Here is a 17821-nt window from a genome sequence, read left to right as displayed (position 1 = left end):
CCAGAGGGGGTGAGGCGAGCCAAAGGAGGGGAGGCAGCATCTGAGCGGCGCCAGCAGGCATGTTACAACATAAGTGTTGTCCAAGCAACCCAATTTGTGTTGGTGGGAAAGGGATATGTAAATTGGGAAGTTGTAATAAGAATGGTGTTAAGGTGTCTAGTGTTTAGAGTGCATTCAGGTTGCATGGCAACGAGTTCTTGTGTTGTGTAGAGTCAGCCGCTCGACGCGCTTGGATCGTGAATGAAATATAGATGTAGTGGATTCCTATAAGTTGGACATTTTAGTTTGGCGAATAGATGAAGTATTCCCATAGCGATTAGCTGGAGCTATTTTATAGTACGGAAGGTGAATTAGTTGGTTAAGTCTCTACGGCGAGAGATGTATCATACGTTAGGCGACACAGCGGGTGCAGTCTAATGACATAGAGATGATAAGAGGTTGAAAATGTATACTCCACTCCTGGGAAATGGGAAGACAGCTGTGGGGATTTTGTGGATCTTGGGGTGAGATTGAAGTAATGTCTTGTCTTGTTAGCGAGCAAAATCTTTTCTTCTCACACGAACATTAGTTGGTGACGTCACCCTCTGGCATTGCATAGGACCTTGCATTTTGAATTGGTGGAGGATTAGCAAGCTGGTATTTCTTGGATTGCTAGACAGGTGAAAAAGCGGCAGTGCGCGGACGGCACCTGCGCACGATTGAGGTGGTGTGCCGAACTATGGCGGCTCTGGTGAAGGCGGGGTGGTACGAGAGTAAGCCGCTTAAGGGGCAGAGCCGCAGAGGCTTGTAAAGAAAAAAAATATATAAAAAAAGAAGAGAAACGGCATATACTCTATTGCATAACCTACAAATTTCTTTTCCCTTGCATTGACAGCAGAGTATCGAAATCCTCAATTAGAAGTCAAGTAAAATACAACTTGGTATTGTTCTCCACGGAAGGGTAACGGGGGAGCAGGAAATGTATAGAGGATCAGGAATAATGCTAACCCCCATCCAGCAAATGTGCCGAACTTTGCCCCTCTACAAAGACAAGATAGTTAAGTACAGCATCCAATGGTCTAAAGGTACAGAGGGTAAGGTAATAAAACCATGGCCGTCTAATGGCAATTTCTCCCCAGACGTGCTGCAATCACTACTGACCCACCTACTGTTACTCTCACCTGGTCTCTGTGGGGACGTGGGGGCACAGTTGGAGCCCTCCCTCAACTTGGCTCCCCTGGATCGCCTCTCTCTCCCTATTGCTGCAAAGCCTGCTGTTCAGAATGCTGGTATTGCCCCTGAGAGAAGATGAGAGGCAATGTGAATGGTGTGGTGGTGTCGTGAAGTGAAGGGAAGTGCGCAAGCGTTTTCCCATGCAAGCTCACCTGTTGTGTTGTAATGTTGAGCCATCCGTCCTGCTTCTTATAGCAGGGGCGCGTAGAGTGGGCCTAGTTGCTTCACTGGTCCTTGGAAGGGTTGATCCAGACCGGCTGCGACCAATCCACTTAAAAGGTAAGTAATTCTTGCAATGTTGTATCTCTTCCCAATAGGTGTGAAAATGCAGATCGGAGTCGTGTAGCGGATCCGGGGATTCCCCTAAGGATGATGGAGCTCCCAAATTAGCTGGTAAGTTGGCCTTTATGATGGAACTCTAGTCTCAAGTACGGCACGGCCAAGCGTTCGTTATCTATATGATTTCTAACCTGTTGTGTTCTTTCTCCCTTGCAGGAAGAGGCCGGCGGCGTACAGCAAAGTCTTGATGTTCGAGACAGCTCTGCGGTTGCAGGATGAAGGTATGATATGATATGATATGATAGTTTATTTATATAGCGCCTATACACAATGTGTTTCAAAGCGTTTCAAGGCAAGGGAGGGAACAAGGGAAAATACAATGGCATTCTTACATGCCATGAACAGTAAGGATGTGAAATTAACTATCATACTTGGCCTGACGAAATTTTTCAGATAGTGCAAGAGCTATGACATAGATAAGGAAGGTAGGGGCAGAGCGGGAAGGAAATGGAAACAGACAGGCGACTAACGTACTATGCCTGACGACATTTCTGGTAGAGCCGGAGAAAACAAAAGGTGAGGGAGAGGGGTGCAAAAAGGGAGGTGAGGAACAAAACAAGCGACTATCATACTAGGCCTGACGACATTTCAGATAGTGCTGGAGGGGTGGTGGGGAGGAAAAAAACAGTAATGGGAGGGTGGAGGAAACAGACGAGGTTGCTATCATATTAGGTCCAGGGACAATTCTGATAGAATAAGTGCATAGAAGAAAGTAAGGGGAGGGGATGGGAAAAGGGAGAAGGGAAAGGAGGAGAGAACAGAGAGTAAGCAGTAAAAAAGAGTGGAGAAGCAAGAGTGGAGAGCAAATACAATTGCAGAAGTCAGTAGTAACACATAATGTTGCAAGGCAGGATACAAGATGAAGCTGGGAACAGCATGATTCAGGGCCACCATGAGTATAAGATGCAAAGGAAGTCCAGCGTGAGAGTTGAGAAAGGGTGACGCACCGTGAATGAATGAAGTCCATAAAAGTCAAATCCAGCATTGGCCACAAGACGTTGATGGTGAAACTAGAATTTATCAGGACAGACTCCTACAGAAGTAGGCTGGAGGGGGGAGGGGGAGCAGGGTAGAAGAATCAAGCAAAACAGGCAATACCTGTGTGCGAGAAGGGGGGAAGAAGGGAACATCACAGGGGGACCAGAGGGGGTGGAGATGGCCTGTGGGGACAGAGGGGGTAACACATGTTGGTGCATGCTTGCCTGCTGTCTGAGCAGGGGGTCGGGCCTGGGTCCTCCTGGTCCGAACAGGTCCAAGCAGGAATTGCCCTTTTCTTCATCTGCCCTTCACTGCAGACGCCCTTGATCTAGTAGTCAAGAGCAGGAAGGAAGAGGCAGGGCTAAGAAGTTGGGTGGTGCTTAGGCCAGGTGAACTAGATCCTTTGGAATGGCTAAGATCTTCTGCGGAGTGTATGGCTGCATCATTGGGTGAGAGTAGACCCTATAGGTGGGGGGGGGGTTGAAGGGACCTGGGCATCTTAGACATTGGAATGGCTAAGATCTTCTGCAGAGTGTATGGCTGCAGCATTGGGTGAGAGTAGGCCCTATAAGTGGGTGGGGGGGGGTTGAAGGGACCTGGGTATCTTAGACATTGGAATGGCTAAGATCTTCTGCAGAGTGTATGGCTGCAGCATTGGGTGAGAGTAGGCCCTATAAGTGGGTGGGTTGAAGGGACCTGGGCATCTTAGCCATTGGAATGGCTAAGATCTTCTGCAGAGTGTATGGCTGCAGCATTGGGTGAGGTACTGCGAAGGAGAAGAAAAGACGCAGAGCTCCGAGTAGCTGGACGCCCGGATCAGGTGAGAAGAAGGCTCCGACTCCGATAGTGATGGGATGCAGGTAAGAGGCGCTCACAGTGATGGAGCGGCTGGAAGCAGGTAGGGTGCGCCTTCAGCGGTGGAGTTGCTGAGCTCAGGTAAGAGGTGCCTTCAGCGATGGAGTAGCTGGAATCAGGTAAGATGTCTTCAGAGATGGAGCAGCTGGAATCAGGTGGATGCACAGGTAAGGACAGCGGTAAGCGTTACGCTGCAGAAAGCAGACTAACGCGAAGCGAAGGCACGTGGATGGGTTGGCCTTATATAGGCTGGCCCTGGCCCCTCCCTTTAGCCCCGCCTAGTGGCTCCACCTTGCCCCTCCCAGCGCCTCTTGCACGTGCCTTCCAGTGATGTTCTATGGCCACGACAGCCCTGCAGCACTTGCCTTAGGCACAGAGTGTGCAAGGCACACTTTTTCTTGAGCCTGGTGCCAGAGACGCCAGGACTCGGTCCATTTGGACCCTGGGGGTGAGGAAGGACTGGACCTTGGTTCAGTGGCCATGACAGCAATCCCCCGCAAGGCCCCTCTCATGGGCAATCCTCTCCCCGGTCCATGCTTGGTGGGGTTGTTATGGTGAAACCGCCTGATTAGTCGAGGTGCATGGACAAATTCCACAGGTTCCCAGGTGCGATCCTGAGGTCCATAACTTTCCCAATCGATTAAGTAGTACAGTTTTGATAGTACTATTTTAGAATCTAGGATGTCTTTAACCTCGTACTCAGGTTCTCCTCCGATAATTCCAGGTTCCGGTGGTTTTTTGATCGTAGTCTCAGCCTGCACAGGCTCAAGAGGGAAACGTGAAACACTGGATGAATTTGCATATTGGTGGGTATATCTAGTTTTACTGCGGCTGGGTTAATGATGGCCTTGATGGGATAAGGTCCAGGATATCTGGGACGGAAGACCCGAAGTCCTTTTAATGGTATATTTCTGGCAGCCAACCATACTTTATCCCCAATTTGGTAATGTGAAGCTTCCCTTCTATGCCTGTCAACAAACTTCTTTTGTTGTTCATTGGCTTTAGTTAAATTATTGGTTGCTTCCTTAAGGGTTTGAGTAATAGTCTTATGTAGAGAGGTGAATACTGGCATTTCTAGCTCGTCAAGCGGGTCAAAGGAAGACGTCCGAGGATGCCGACCATTCATGATATAGAATGGGGTTTGTCCAGTGCTAGTGTAGATAGTTATTGTATGCAAATTCAGTCGTGACTGATGGAGAGGTGAAGATCAATCTGCGCTATCTTGCAACAACTCCTCCAGAAGGCTGAGACGAATTGCGTTCCTCGATCAGAAATCAGTACTAAACGGAAACCATGTAGTCTGATTACTTGTTCTAGGAATACAGTAGCCAAAGTCCCAACAGTAGGAAGTCCTTTTAGTGGAATAAAGTGTGCCATCTTGGAGAACAAATCTACCACCACTAAAATTGTGTTGAAGCTCTCACAGGGAGGTAAATCGGTAATGATGTCCATGGACAACGTATGCCAAGGGGGCCGGTGGTATACTTAGTGGACGCAATAATCCTGTGGGGCTGGACTTTTGGGATTTCTGTTGTGCGCAAACTCTGCATGTTGCAATAAAGTGGGCCCCGTCCTTTCTCCAGGTTGGCCACCAATAATTCTTCCTGATTTTGGCTTGTGTTTTAGTAATCCTGGGATGCCCCTCCACTAATGATTTGTGGTAATTAGTTATAATCTTGTTTTGAGTTTCTTTATCTCTGATGTATAGTCTCCCCTGGAAATCGGGTAAATTGTCTGTGATGGAGTACTGTTCTCCTTTGCTTAACCATTCTTGTTGGGCGGTTTGGTCCATTTGAGACTGGAGGTCGACCTTCAAATCTTCCCGGCAGGCGGTTACTGCGATCTGATTCTGAATTCGCTCCTCTGGAATGATGGGTACTGGTTCTGATGGTATAAATGCGTCTTTGTCTTCTCCCATTCATGACAGAGTGTCTGCTTTTCCGTTATGCACCCCTGGTCGGTATATGATCACAAAATCATACTCTGCGAAGAAGAAAGCCCAGCAAAGCTGACGAGAGGATTGGGCCTTGGCTGTTTTCAAATATTGAAAATTACGGTGATCCGTGATAACGGTGACAGTATGTCTAGCCCCCAGGAGGTAGTGCCTCCAGGTTTTAAGGGCTCCTTTGATCGCCAATAATTCTTAGTCGGTTATGGCATAGTTCTTTTCTGGTGCTGTAATTTACGGGGCCAAAATGCTATGGGATGTAACTACCCGGTATCTCGGTCCCTTATTGTGATTACACCGCCCCCATTGCCACACTGGAGGCGTCGGTCTCAACCACGTAGGGTAGATCGGGTCGAGGGTGCCAAAGAATAGGTGCTAAAGTGAAAGCCGATTTCAATTCTTGGAATGCTTTTTTAGCGTCGGGAGTCCAAGAAAACCTTTTATTCTTCCTGAGTAAAGACGTGATAGGATGAACGATTTGAGAAAATCCCGGGATGAATCGCCAGTAGAAATTGGCAAACCCAAGTACGCTTTGCTCTCCCTTGGTTGATGTCGGGGATGGCCATTGAAGAATAGCTTCTGTGCACCCCTCGTGGGGTAAGCATAAAGCCAAAGAACTCGAATTCCGTGACATGGAAAAAACATTTTTCTAGTTTGGGGAATAGCCGATGCTTACAGAGTTTTTCCAGAACGGCCCTTATATGGCCTATGTGATCTTCCTTAGATGCTGAATAGATAAGGATGTCGTCGATGTAAACAAGGACACAGACGTCCAGCAGTTCATGGAGTAGATCGTTCATAAAGAACTGGAATGCTGCTGGTGCGTTGCATAACCCAAAGTGCATGACCTGGTATTTGAAAAGCCTGAATTTGGTTTGGAATGCTGTCTTCCATTCGTCGCCTTTTTTCACTATTACCAAATGGTAAGCTCCCCGTAGATCTAACTTTGTATAGATTTGAGCATTCTTTACTTGGTCAAGTAGTTTGGGAATGAGTGTCAGAGGGTATCTATTCTTCACGGTCATCTGGTTTAACGCCCTAGTTCTGAGGTCCCCTTCCTTCTTTGGCATGAAGAAGAGAGCTGATGAGGCTGGAGACTTGGACGGGTGGATGAACCCATTATCTAGGTACTGATCTAGATATGTTCTTAGATGCTGATTTTCTTGCTCAGTCAGAGCGTAGATTCTGTTGCAGGGAATTTGCGCTCCAGGAACCAGATCGATTTGGCAGTCGTAAGTTCTGTGTGAAGGTAGGGTGTTAGCTTGTTCCTTTTGGAACACGTCCAAAAAATCTTGATATTCGGTAGGTAATGAACCTGAAATTCCTAGGATAGGTTTCCCCTTGAGTTGTAGATTCCTCAAGTCCTTATGGTAGCAGCTCCTTGCACTTTCTTGAGGGAAGGTCAGCTTTCTTATGCGCCAGTCAATCCTTGGGTTATGGGTTTGAAGCCACGGCATTCCTAGGATCATTTGGAACTGAGGGGCCCCTATAAGATCAAATTAAATGCTTTTCCGATGACCATCCTGACATGTCAGCGTTACCTTATGGGTGTGCTGAGTTACTGGCCCCGAAGACAGCTGAGAGCCATCCACGGCAGTAACGTTTCCTGAGTGTGGTTTTTGCTGAAGTGGGAGGCCTATCCGTGCAGCCAAATACTGATCGATATAATTTCCCACCGCACCACTATCAATTTGGGCTTCTACAGCATGTACTCTTGACGGTTGTTGGTGATGGGTTATCAATACCGGGATGACCAGGTGTAAAGACGCTTTCTATATGGTAGAGGAGCGGCACAGAGGACCCCAGCCAAGATTCTCTATTATTGGTATCGTGGTTGAGCAATCAAGGCCTAGCTTCTCAGGAGGTGATGCGGGCTGGTTCCTAAGTACAGTGTAGCCCCCAAGCACCCCACAAAGGAATGTCCACACACTGCATCGGTTAAAACACAGTCTTTATATAATTAATATTCAAAGGTATATACATTATCACGATAACTCACTTTGTACTCCGAAAATCAAAAATGGTAAATATATACAGTTCCAAAGTGGTACCACTAACGTTATCAGATCTCATTAAAGTGCATACGGTCAGAATGACACACAGATCAAAATAAAGAGGAAACCAACAGTAGATAGAGGAAGGAAAGCAAGATGGTTGAACAATTAGCAGAATACTGGTCCCGCTACCTAGACACAGTTCTGTATGGTGATCCCCCCCACCTGGGCAACCTGTAAAGCAAAGATGTATCACAAGCCCAGTCCATATATTGTTCACACTAGACTTTCCAATAGTTCTGCAACCCCAAAGTACATTGGCGTTGTAGCGTTCCTCATCGGGGAATCGACGTCCCTTCTTGAGTGCCCTCCCTTTAAGGCAGGAGTCATGGGTCGTCGAATGTCCGACGGAGAACAGGTCGAGCTACGACGTTGAAGTGGCCGCGTCGTTCCTATCAGTGCTCGTTGACGGGGAAGCGTAAACATCCTGCAAGGAAGAGGCGTGCGGGGCACCTCAGTGTCGATAGTTCTGGACCGCAAAGAGTTTGAAGAACTGTGGCCCAGCAAGGGCGTCGAGTCATCGGCGTCTCTTTGGTCTTTGGGTGGCGGGAAACCCACCGGCGGATGCTCTTCAGCGCGTCGACGGTCAGGCCTTCTCCAGCAGGATACAGTGGCGACGATGCAGACGAGTGTCCTTAGATCCATGAAGTTCTTAGACAAAACGGGAGCATGGCAGCTCCAATCGGCGACGGCGGTGGGTGACAGAGGCGGACAACGGTCCGGGCGCTTCTCTTTGAGATTCTGCAGCAGTCCCCGTATCGGGTTGGCAGCCTGTCGAAGGTCTGTCTACCAGGGAGCTTTGGCAAAGATCTGCTGGTGCACGATGGTCCCTCGTAGCTCGGGAAGAGGGCGCTTTACCAGGTCCTCTCTGGGTCAGTCCTTGGAGGCACAGCACTTCCCCCACACTACCATATATGGAACTTCCACCCAACAGCCAGTCAGGGGGAAGGGACAGAGGCAAGGCTTCCCGGGACTTCAGGAAGATCAAGGTAACAGGCGATGGAAGGCAAGAGGCCATGGGGGCCATTTTGTCTCCATCAGGAATCTACCGATTCCAATGACAGGGCATCCCAAAATGGAGGACGCTCAGGGCACCAGTCAATTCAGCACGTAGCTGCCACCAGCCCATACCCTGCTCTGTGGGTCACACACAGGTGCCCAAAAACATACACTAGTGGCACAGGGTTGCACCCCTACCCATGGGTGCCATAAGGGTATCCCATGGGTCTGTTCACCAAACCAAAAGAGAGAGCTGCACCGCCAGGAGTCCCACATTAACTCCTGCGTGGAAAACATGACAGAACACAAGATAAAAAGCAGTAAAGGAAAAGGATATGGAAGCCATGTCCCTCCGATGCATTTCCAGCATCACAGACCCCCCCAGACTGAGGTTAGGGTGCCTAATCTCCCACGAGATATACACCCTCATCCAGACAGTCAACATACCTTCTGGAAAGTCCATCTGCATTATCGTGACTCTTCCCTGGTCTGTGCTCAATGGTGTAGTCTAGCCCTTGCTGGCTAATGGACCACCTGAGCAGTTTTGGGTTTTCACCCTTCATCTGCATAAGCCACTTCAAGGGCTTATGATTGGTTTGGACCTTGAAGGTATACCCGTAAGGTAAGGTCTAAAACGCTTAAGGCTCCAAACTATACTAAAACATTCCCTTTGAACAGTAGCCCACCTAAATTCCCTACCCTTAAGTTGTCTACTGATGAATATGATTGGATGTTCTCTTCCTTTGTCATCTAACTGGGACAAGACAGATCCAATTCTGGTGTTGCAAGGGTCCGTTTGAATGATAAAGGGCTTTCTGTAATCGGGCGCACACAACACAGGTGCCCTACACAGACTTCCTTTCAAGCCATCAAAGGGCCTCTGACAGTCTCCAGTCCAATTAACTTTCCTAGGCTGTGTGGCTGAAGTCAGAGCTGTCACTGGTGCAGCTATGGTTCCATAGTCCGCCATGAAATTGCGATAATACCCAGTGAGGCCCAAAAAGGCTCTCACCTGGGTTTGAGTAGTGGGAGTCTCCCAATCCTGTACATCCTGTACCTTACTGGGGAGAGGTTGGATTTGACCCCCTCCTACTTCATGACCAAGATACGTGACTTTCCCCTGAGCTATCTGGCACTTGGTGGCCTTGATAGTGAGGTTAGCCCTTTTTAAGGCCTGGAACACTTTATCCAGATGCGTCGAATGCTCTTCCCAGGTGGAACTGTAGACGGCAATGTCATCAAGTAGGCCACACAAAAGGCTTCCAACCCACTGAGCGCATGGTTGACCAATCTCTGGATAGTGGCAGGGGCATTCTTCAACCCAAAAGGCATGACCCTAAACTGGTAGAGTCCCTCGGGTGTTGAGAGCCGTCTTTTCCTTGGCATGGTCCGTCAGAGCTATTTGCCAATAGCCTGAGATAAGGTCAAAGGTGCTCACAAATTTGGCAGCACCTATGGTGTCCACAAGCTCATCAGCCCTGGGCAATGGGTGAGCGTCAGTTTTGGTGACGGCATTGATAACAGAGAGGAGTACTGCCGGAGCAAAGTCCTGCAGGCCTTGTGCTGCTCTGTCGTCAGATCGGGAGAGACATGTACTCCCTCCACTGAGCCATCCTGAGGGTTGCTATGCAGCAAATCAGGAAGGGGCTCACTCTCATCCTCTTCTTGCTCTGAAGCTAGCAAGAGACATGAGACTTAGGCTCGCCTGTGGAAAGGCTTGAGCCTGTTAACATGGAATTCCTGACGGGCTACCCCGAGGCTCCCATGTCAACCAGATAATTGACCTCGCCCATCTTGGAGATTATCCTGAAGGATGCAGTCCATTTATATGCCAATGCCCGAGGCTTGGTAGGTTCCATCACGAGGACCTCCTGTCCCGGAGTCCAATCACTTGCAATGCTTTAATGTCATGTCAGTACTTGTTCAATTCCTGGCTGGCCTTGAGATTCGCTGTTGCCTGACCCATCATCTGTGTCATCCTCCATCTGAGGCCTAACACATAGTCCCCCACTTGCTTGGCGGAACCTGGAGGGGTGGCTTCCAAACCTTCTCTGATTAAGGCAAGGGGCCCCCTCACGGGATGTCCAAAGAGTAACTCAAAGGGGCTGAAACCAACACCCTATTGAGGTACCTCTCTGTAAACAAACAGCAGGCATTGCAGGAGAAGATCCCACTTCTTCCTTAGGGGCTCTTCCAAAGCGCCTAGCATGCCTTTGAGAGTTTTGTTAAATCTCTCTTCCAGACCGTTGGTCTAGGGTGGTAAGAGGTGGAGAACTTGTAGGTTACCCTGCACTCTTTCCACATGGTTTTCATGCAACTCGACATGAAGTTGAATCCTCTATCAGAGACAACCTCTTTAGGGAATCCAACACGGATGAACATGCCCAGGAGAGCCCTGGCAACCACTTTGTCCGTAACCGTCCGAAGGGGTATAGCCTCAGGGTACCTGGTGGCATGATCGACCAAGACCAGGATAAACTGATGTCCACCTGACGTGGGAGGGTGAAGGGAACCGACGATGTCGATGCCCACCCTCTCAAATTGTGTGCCAACCACTGGCAATAGCTGCAGTGGGGCAATGACACTGCCTCCAGTCTTGCCAGACAACTGAAAAGTTGGGCAGGTCCTGCAGTGGGACTCCACTTCTACTCCCATCCGGGTCCAGTAGAAATGAGCAGAGAGCCTCTGCTTAGTCTTCTTGGTACCAAGATGACCAGCCAAGGACACCTCATGCGCCAACTGCAGCAGGAAGGGCCTGTAAACCTGGGGTACCACCAACCTCTTGAGGGCACCAGGTTCAGGCTTAGTGGGCTCACAAACAAGGAGCTACCCTGCCAATAAATCCGGAATGTCCTAGGCACTTCTCCTTGTGCCTGGGACACAGTCTGTTTCCTCAGACCCTCGAGAGGGTGGCACTCTCTTGGTCCCTTACAGAAGTCCGCCCGGGAGGGTCCCTCTTCAGCTAACAAGCATTGAAGGTCGGGATGATCCGCCGGGTCGAGAGCCTCTCCCACAGTAAAGGCTTCTGGCTCTTCTCCCAGAGGAGTTGAGACGGGATTTACCCTGGAACCAGCCCGTCCGGAGCATGGATCCCAATGGGTGCTGTCAGAACAGCAGGAAGAGCAGGGGCTCCCTCCACAGAAGTGGCCTTCTTACTCTTCCGTTTCCTTCGTGCCTTGGGTTTCCCCGTCAGCGAGGGTACCGGGCTCGCAGCCGGATCCTGTGTGACCTGCGATCGGGTGATTGCCACAGCCACCATGGGTAGACCATCCGCGATCATCTCTAACTTGACCAAATCGTTTCCGAACAAAATGTTCGCAGGAACGTTGTCCTGAACCAGGACCGGAAGCTTCACTGTCTTGTCTCCAATCGTAATGTTGACAAAGGCAACAGGTGATCATTTGGGAGGCCCACCAGCTAACCTGGTGGTTCTCAGAGGAGCACCTACATAGTCCTCTGGCTTGAGCAGGGTCCTGTCCACCACTGTCATGCTTGCCCCAGTGTCTCTCAAACCAGTAGAAGGCTGGCCATTCAAGAGGACACTTCTCAAAAACCTACGAGTGTTCTGTGGGATAGTCGTCAGTACTTCTGCGTACTGGTCCCAGGCCCCAAGGGACACTAAGGAAATCTCTACGGGAGCAGCAAAGGTGATTCCAGTAGAGGAGGGGAGGACAGTGGCCTCCACCTCAGGTACGGAGTAGGGGTAGGTCAGGCTGACAGCCTGGACTCAAGTGCCTTACCCTTACACCTGGAGTCACCCCTTCGGTGATCCAGAGCCCCTCAATCCCGACATGTGCCGGGAGTGCCGGGTATGGAACCACTGGGACCCTGCTTTGCAGCAGGCGGACCACTACTCTTATTCCCACCCACAAAAAACTTATCCCCACTAGGTTTTTGGGTCTTCGGAGAGGAAGGTTTTGATTTAGCCGACTGTGACTGCTTTTGGGACTCCTCAGCTTTCTGAGAGGCCCCCTTTTCTTTGTCCTTGTCCTTCCCACTGGAGTCCTTAGGGGACACCCGGTGGGAGACCCACTTGTCCGCCAACCTAGCGAGCTAAAAGGGGTCCAAAATGTTCTGGTCAGCAACATACTGACACAACGTGGCGAACAGGCTTCCGAAAAATGCTCAAAAAACAAGAGGTGGGACAATTCAACAAATGTTTTTACTTTGTAACCATCAATCCACCCCATCATGTTCATGTGCGCAGCACTCACCCAGTCAATCCAAGACACATTCTCTCGTTTCTTAAAATCCCTGAACCATTTAAGGTATTGGGTCGGTGTCTTGCCAAACTTGGCAATTAAAGCAGACTTCATGCACTCATACTGACCCCTTTCTTCCACACTCACTTAGTTTCAGAATACAGTCATATCCAGTCTGAGGCACTCTGCTTCACAAACACTTAGTCCAATCTCTCTTATCAACATTGTGAATTGCACAGGCCATTTCAAATGCTTCAATCCATTGGAGGATATCAGAACCCTCCGCATACACACCAACCAAATCTTTCATAAACTTGGTTGCTGGGGACCTGACACTCTCAACTGGTTTCGCTGAAGTCTCCACTCAAGCTTTCTCTAACTGGATTTGCTGACATTCAGTGTCCTTGTCTTTGAGTTCAAGATCCCTGTTCTTGAGTTCCACTTGCTGTGCCAACTCCTCTTTCTTAAGCTCAGCCTATATTTCCAACTTGCAATATTCAAAGTCCAATTTCATCCTCAATAACTCAAGTACTAAGGAATTGCTGGGGTTCGGAACAGACGCAGCCGGAATGGTGGCATTCCCAGAATCAGATTCGGCAACAACCCCCGGGGTAGAGTCCTCATTGGTTGCATCCCCCCCTTCAAGAGTTTCACAATCGATCTGGTAGTCCACCAGGGCAGCTATCAGCTCAGCCCTAGACCTATCCACAAAGTCTAACTCCCTGGCTTCACAAGCACTCCGGAGAGCCTCTAAGCTCATCCGAGTCAATTTACCATTCACAATAGATTCCATTGCTTTTAATGCAGTTATCTTGTACACAACTAAACCTTAATTTAACAAAGTGCAGATATCCTTCGTAAGTGGCACAGTTATACACTGATTCTTAAAACCATAAGCATCCCACCGCTTCCACCAGTGTAAAGACGCCGGTGGGGGGTGTCTCTACTTCCGCTTTCTATATGGGAGAGGAGAGGCACAGAGGACCCCAGCCAAGATTCTCTATTATTGGTATCGTGGTCGAGCAATCAAGGCCTATCTTCTCAGGAGGTGATGCGGGCTGGTTCTTAAGTACAGTGTAGTCCCCAAGCACCCCACAAAGGAATGTCCACACACTGTATCGGTTAAAACACAGTCTTTATATAATTAATATTCAAAGGTATATACAATATCACGATAACTCACTTTGCACTCCGAAAATCAAAAATGGTAAATATATACAGTTCCAAAGTGGTACCACTAACGTTATCAGATCTAATTAAAGTGCATACGGTCAGAATGACACACAGATCAAAATAAAGAGGAAACCAACAGTACATTCATGAAGGAAAGCAAGATGGTTGAACAATTAGCAGAATACTGGTCCCGCTACCTAGACACAGTTCTGTGTGGAGATCCCCCCCCCCCCACCTGGGCAACCTGTAAAACAAGGATGTATCACAAGCCCAGTCCATATATTGTTCACACTAGACTTTCCAATAGTTCTGCAACCCCAAAGTACCCTGGCGTTGTAGCGTTCCTCGTCGGGGAATCGACGTCCCTTCTTGAGTGCCCTCCCTTTAAGGCAGGAGTCATGGGTCGTCCAACGTCCGACGGAGAACAGGTCGAGCTACGATGTTGAAGTGACCGCGTCGTTCCTATCGGTGCTCGTTGATGGGGAATCGTAAACATCCTGCAAGGAAGAGGCATGCGGGGCACCTCGGTGTCGATAGTTCTGGACCGCAAAGAGTTTGAAGAACTGTGGCCCAGCAAGGGCGTCAAGTCATCGGCGTCTCTTTGGTCTTTGGGTGGCGGGAAACCCACCGGCGGATGCTCCTCAGCGCGTCGACGGTCAGGCCTTCTCCAGCAGGATACAGTGGCGACGATGCAGACGAGAGTGTCCTTGGATCAAGGAAGTTCTTAGACAAAACGGGAGCATGGCAGCTCCAATCGGCGACGGCGGTCGGTGACAAAGGCGGACAACGGTCCGGGCGCTTCTCTTTGAGATTCTGCAGCAGTCCCCGTATCGGGTTGGCAACCTGTCGAAGGTTTGTCTACCAGGGAGCTTTGGCAAAGATCTGCTGGTGCACGATGGTCCCTCGTAGCTCGGGAAGAGGGCGCCTTACCAGGTCCTCTCTGGGTCAGTCCTTGGAGGCACAGCAGCTTTCAGATTGTGAAGGAGAGCAACAGCAATTCTTCTCGTCCAGCAGGGCTTCAACGTCAAGCTTTACTCCAGTTACTCGTCGTAGTGGACTTCAGCTTCTGAACATGATTCCTAGCAGTGAGAGGTCCCCAGATATACTGTTGATCTCCCGTTCATTCCCCTGGGTCAAACTCAAGCATCCAATCATGACTAAGGGCATTCAGGCAGCCAATCAGGCACACGGTGCATTCAGGCCATTCACTTCTCTCCAGACACTCACAACAAGTAATGTGTATTGGGACAAGTACCGAGCTATTCAACACTCCATACTGCATTCATACTGGTTTCGGGCAGGGCTGTCTGTCATTGTGTCAAACACCAGATACTAGACACCCACAACACAGAATGTGTATTCGTCACACACTCCATTCACCCAGTTCCCACCCACAGGCGTACCCACACCATACGGTCGTTGGGAAGGCTCCAGCAAGTCTGGTCGGCACTTCCCCACACTACCATATATGGAACTTCCACCCAACAGCTAGCCAGGGGGAAGGGACAGAGGCAGGGCTTCTCGGGACTTCGGGAAGATCAAGGTAACAGGCGATGGAAGGCAAGAGGCCATGGGGGCCATTTTGTCTCCATCAGGAATCTACCGATTCCAGTGACAGGGCCTGGGCATCCCAAAATGGAGGACGCTCTGGGCACCAGTCAATACAGCACGTAGCTGCCACCAGCCCATACCCTGCTCTGTGGCTCACACACAGGTGCCCAAAAACATACACTAGGGGCACAGGGTTGCACCCCTACCCAAGGGTGCCGTAAGGGTATTCCATGGGTCTGTTCACCAAACCAAAAGAGAGAGCTGCACCGCCAGGAGTCCCACATGAACTCCTGCGAGGAAAACACAACAGAACACACGATAAAAAGCAGTAAAGGACAAGGATCCGGAGGCCCTGTCCCTCCGGAGGCCCTGTCCCTCCGATGCATTTCCAGCATCACACCAGGTGTGAGGTCTGTACAACTTTCTTAATTCCGCTCGACAAGTGAACCCCTACACTTGCCGGGCGTCTGAGTTTTCCTACTCCTGTTCCTTTTCTTCGTTGCCATTGTCCGTGGCACCTACCATCTTCTTGGGGGGTTTAATAGGGCAATCTCACAAGAAATGTCCAGCCTTTCCACAATATAAAAAAAGTTGTTGTTGCCTCCGTTTTTCTCTCTCAGCCTTGGACATGGGAACTCGTAATCCCCCGATTTGCATAGGTTCAGTGGTTTCATGAGCCCTGGTCTGATTGTCCCGAGGTCATATGTAAACTGACCTCCCTTCCGCCCTCGTGCGGTCCATTTTTCGGTCTTGTAATCGGTGGTCCAATTGCACAGTGAGGTTGATATATTCCGCACAACATTCGGGTGGATTGACAACTTGAGCTAGTACATCTTTTAACTCACCACGTAGCCCCCAGTAAAAGAGTGTGGTCCGTTTCTCCTCAGGCCAATTAGTCTCTGCTATGAGGCAATTGAAGGTCGAAATATAAGTCAATAAGTCGTCGCTTCCTTTTGGGTGTGCCCGGCAAACAATTTTTCCATTTCCCGTTGGAATTCCACAATGTTCCGAAGTATTGGATCGTCCTGGGTCACTAATGGTATGGACCAGTCAGCTGCCCAGCCTCCCAAGTAGGAAAGTACAAAGGCCACCCTTGCGCTGTCGTTAGGGAAGGCTCCTGGTCGGCACAAAAAAGTGGAGACGGCACTGTTTCATGAACACAGCATATGTGTTCAGGTCGCTGAAGAAGCGTTCTGGTGGGGCCAGTGGGACTGCCCCTGGAAGTACCACCAGAACTGGTGGTGATGGCTGTGGCAAGGGGGTTGGTGTAATTCCGTGTAACGGAACTTATCCTGCATGTGCCTGGAGCATTTGCCTTGCCAAGTCATCCGTCTGTTCTGTCTTGAGGCATGAACTTCAGCCCGCAGCTCCCTCAGTAATTGGGCTAACTGGTCGGTTTCAGAGGTTTCCATAACACCCAGGCAGAGATTCGGAGAGGCTTTGTGTTCTGTTACGCTCACCTGGTCTCTGCGGGGACGTTGGGGCACGGTTGGAGCCCTCCCATGACTTGGCTCCCTTGGATCGCCTCTCTCTCCCTGTTGCTGCAAAGCCTGCTGTTCAGGATGCTGGTATTGCCCCTGAGAGAAGATGAGAGGCAATGAGAAGGGCGTGGTGGTGTCGTGACTTCCCTCGACCCTCTCGTGCCAAAGTGAAGTGCGCAAGCATTTTCCCATGCAAGCTCACCTGTTGTGTTGTAATGTTAAGCTATCCGTCCTGCTTCTTATAACAGGGGCGCGTAGAGTGGACCTAGTTTCTTCACTGGTCCCTGGAAGGGTTGATCCAGACCGGCTGCGACCAATCCACTTAGAAGGTAAGTCTTTTGGTTATGATTATAGTTTGTTTATTATAATATCTTTGTCTTGATCATTAAGAGTAATTCTTGCAATGTCTTATCTCTTCCCAATAGGTGTGAAAATGCAGATCGGAGTCGTGGAGCGAATCCGGGGATTCCCCTGAGGATGATGGAGCTCCCAAATTAGCTGGTAAGTTGGCCTTTATGATGGAACTCTAGTCTCAAGTAAGGCACGGCCAAGCGTTCGTTATCTATATGATTTCTAACCTGTTGGGTTCTTTCTCCCTTGCAGGAGGAGGCCGGCGGTGTAGAGCGAATTCTTGATGTTCGACGCAGCTCCGCGGTTGCAGGACGAAGGTACCGCGAAGGAGAAGAAAAGAAGCGGAACTCCGAGTAGCTGGACGCCCGGATTAGGTGGGAAGAAAATTACGACTCCGATAGTGATGGGATGCAGGCAAGAGGCGTGCACAGTGATGGAGCGGCTGGACGTATGTAGGGTGCGCCTTCAGCGGTGGAGTTGCTGGGTTCAGGTAAGAGGCACCTTCAGCAATGGAGTAGCTGGAATCAGGTAAGATGCGCCTTCAGCGGTGGAGTAGCTGTATTCAGGTAAGATGCGCCTTCAGCGGTGGAGTATCTGGATTCAGGTAAGAGGTGCCTTCAGCGATGGAGTAGCTGGAATGAAGTAAGATGTCTTCGGAGTTGGAGCAGCTGGAATCAG

Source organism: Ambystoma mexicanum, chromosome 1p (genome assembly GCF_040938575.1).
Source record: "Ambystoma mexicanum isolate Mex_15411 chromosome 1p, UKY_AmexF1_1, whole genome shotgun sequence".
Lineage (NCBI taxonomy): Eukaryota > Metazoa > Chordata > Amphibia > Caudata > Ambystomatidae > Ambystoma > Ambystoma mexicanum.
Note: the sequence above shows the minus strand (reverse complement) of the source record.